Below are 3,437 nucleotides of genomic sequence, written 5' to 3'. Positions count from 1 at the left end.
TGGTAGGGATAGGGGTAGGGGTAGGGATAGGGATAGGAGTAGGGGTAGGGGTAGGGATGGGGATTGGGATAGGGGTAGGGATGGGGATAGGGATGGGGATAGGGATGGGATAGGGATAGGGATAGGGATAGGATAGGATAGGGATGGGATTGGATGGGATAGGGATAGGGATAGGGATGGGGATAGGATAGGGATAGGGTTGGGATAGGGATAGGGATAGGGATAGGATAGGGATAGGGATAGGGATAGGGATAGAGTTGGGATAGGGACAGGGATAGGGATAGGGTTGGGATAGGGATAGGGATGGGGATAGAGTTGGGATTGGGGTAGGGTTGGGATAGGGATAGGGATAGGGGTAGGAATGGGGTATGGATAGGGATGGGGATAGGGATGGCAATAGGGATAGCGATGGGAATAGGGATTGGGATAGGGATAGGGATTGGGATAGGGATGGGATGGGGATAAGGATAGGGTTAGGGATAGGATAGGCATAGGGTTAGGGTAGGGATAGGGTTGGGATAGGATAGGGATAGGGAGAAGGATAGGATAGGGAGAGGGATAGGGAGAGGGTTGGGATAGGGAAAGGAATAGGGATAGGGATGGGGTGGGGTGGGATTAGGGTGGGGACAAGGTTGGGGCAGTGTGGGGACAGGCTTGGGTAAAGGTGGAGTTTGGGCAGCATGAGGGGCAGGGAAGGGTGGGGGAAGGGTGGGGTTAGGGGTACGGGGAGCGGTCTGCACCCCCCCCCCCACCGCAGGCTGTGGGGGCAGAGGCAGGGCAGGCGTGGATCGGGCCCCGGGGGGCAGGGGGGGCTGGGGTCGGGTGTGACGGCATCGGGGCTGGGGGGAGTGTCGGGGGTGCTGCCTGGGTTGGGGGGGGTGTAGCGGAGGTATCGCCGAGTGTGTGTGCTCGGGGGGACTCAGGCGATGCAGGGAGGCCGGGGGGAGCCCCACAAAAGCCCCCCCAGGCTGCCGGTACCGGGAGAGCCCCCGTCGAGAGCAGCTCAGCCGCAGCTCCGACGGCGATTGAGGAGGAGGAGGCAGGCAGGAGGCAGGACATAACTTTTATTAACCATTAGAAACCATAAGAAACCACAGTATTTGTTAAAGTTTTACATCCAGTACTTTTTTTTTTTTTCTTTTTGACTTTTTCCCCCAGTTGTACAGGTCAGGAGGAGCTGCCGGAGGTGAGCGGAGCGGGCCAGCCTGGGGGTGAGCCGCTTCCCCACCGGACCACCCTGACCCCCCAGGACGGCTTCGCCGCTTTGGGAGAAGAAACTCTGGAGAAGCAGCAGCTTTGGGTCAGATTTGGGGCCTTTGTGAAAGCAGCATTTGGGGTTCAATTTGCGGCAAGCGCTTGCCGTTCCGTCGCAGGGCAGCCCGTGGCCTCCCTGCCTCGCTTCCCACCTCTCCCTCTGGCCGCTGAGCCGCGGGACAGGGATGCAGGAGACCCACGAGGATGCCCCGAGCTGGGCAAACACACCGGGGACCCCCCCAAATCTCCCAGGCTTTGGGGGCTCTTCTGAAAATACAGTTGGACCTCGCTTTCTTTCAAATGCCCCAAAACCTCCTTCACCTCACTTCTCCATCCAACCGGACTAAGGTTTCCTCCCAGTGAGCCCAGGGTGGGAGGAACCGGGGTCCAATAACCTCGGGAAATTCCCACTGTTCAGCCGCTCCCGGGGAGAAGAGGGAAAAGCAAAGCCAAACGAGTCCCGGAGGAGGTTTGCGGGCAGGATCCCTCCGTATCGGCACAGCCGGGTGGGCTCGGCTTCCCCGCTGCCGCTCTGCCCGCCTCGGCTCGCTCTCTTAAATACCACGTCTGCAGACCGGGGAAGGATGAAGAACGGCAATATAAATATAAATTAAGTGATGAAGGGAAGGAGAAGGTCGTTGTCCTGTCAAAAATCCAAAACCTCGGTCAAACACGTCATCGGGTGTCGGGGTTTGAGCACCCCAGGAGGATCCGGCAAACACCACATTTAGGGAGAGGTACGGAGGTGTTGCAGCGAGCTGTGGTCTGAGGCCGGGCCGGAGAGGGGAGCTCGTCACCGTGAACCAAACTCTGTCCCTGCTTTCTGCATCCCGGGCGAACCCCGCGGCCTGCCTCAGTTTCCCCACCTGCAGCTGGGGGGTACTGACCCCCCCTGAGCTCCGCAGAGCAGCGCGAGACCTAAGGGCTCGCTCCCATAAAGTGCTCCAGATGTGAGATGAACAATAAATAGTATTTCATAGAAACGCTTGATTTAAAGGAAAAATAAAAATCAACAAAACCTTTTCATAAAATCATTTATTTTAAATATTTCCTGCAAAATCCTGGGAACACGCGGGCTAGCGGCTGTGCCCCCTGAGGGACCGGTCCCTACAGAGCAGCAGCCTGGGCGGGGGGGCTGCAGCGATGCTCAGCCCGGGCCAGGCTGGGGGGTCACTCCGCGGCGGTCATCGTTACGATACATGAAACCGCAGCGGGAGGATGCAGGAGCCCCTCGGTTTGGGGGTGTGCGGGGGGGGGACGAGCCCCATGGCAGCTCCTGGGCGCTGGGAGGGGGCGTGGGGCATCACCCCGCTCCTGCCACAGCGATGTCCCTGCAGGGTGTCCTGCCAGGGCCGTGCCACCGCAGAGCATCCCGCCAAAGGTGATGCCACCGCAGGGTACCCTGCCAAGGCGATGCCACCAGAGCATCCCACCAAGGCGATGCCACCGCAGGGTACCCTGCCAAAGCAATGCCACCACAGAGCATCCCACCAAGGCAATGCCACCACAGGGTACCCTGCCAAGGCGATGCCACCACAGAGCATCCCACCAAGGCGATGCCACTGCAGAGCATCCCACTAAGGGTGATGCACCGCAGGGTACCCTGCGAAGGCAATGCCACCAGAGCATCCTGCCAAGGTGATGCCACCACAGAGCATCCCACCAAGGTGATGCCAACGCAGGATACCCTGCCAAGGCGATGCCACCGCAGAGCATCCTGCCAAGGTGATGCCCACACCACACAAAGGACAGACTCTGCCCAGCGCAGACCTCCCTCAGCAGATGCTGGGGGGCCAAGCTGCCCCTTCCCCACGGGACCCTCATGCAACACCCCTCTCGCTTTTGCCACCAGCGGGGTTCCAAGCCCACCACCAACCCTATGGAGCTCATTCCCCCCACAACATCCCCAAGCCATGCCCTGCCTGAGAATGGCCCCGGCACCACACACCTGAGGCCGAATCCTGCCCGGAGGGAAGCCATCGTCACCCTCTGATGGCAAAGAACCCCCATGGCCCGACCCAACCCAGAGGGGCAGATCCCAGCATCGCAACTACCCAGGCATCCGCATCTCCCTCTGGTGGGGTTTCCTTGGTGGGGGGCAGGACTGGTGGCCTGCTCCCAGCTCACCGCAGCCCCCCCCCAGGAGGTCAGAGGCTCCTCAGCATCCCCGGGGGTTTGCCGGG

The sequence above is a fragment of the Gavia stellata genome, chromosome 5 (assembly GCF_030936135.1).
Source record: "Gavia stellata isolate bGavSte3 chromosome 5, bGavSte3.hap2, whole genome shotgun sequence".
NCBI classification, from domain to species: Eukaryota; Metazoa; Chordata; class Aves; order Gaviiformes; family Gaviidae; genus Gavia; species Gavia stellata.
This window is presented reverse-complemented; position numbering follows the sequence as displayed.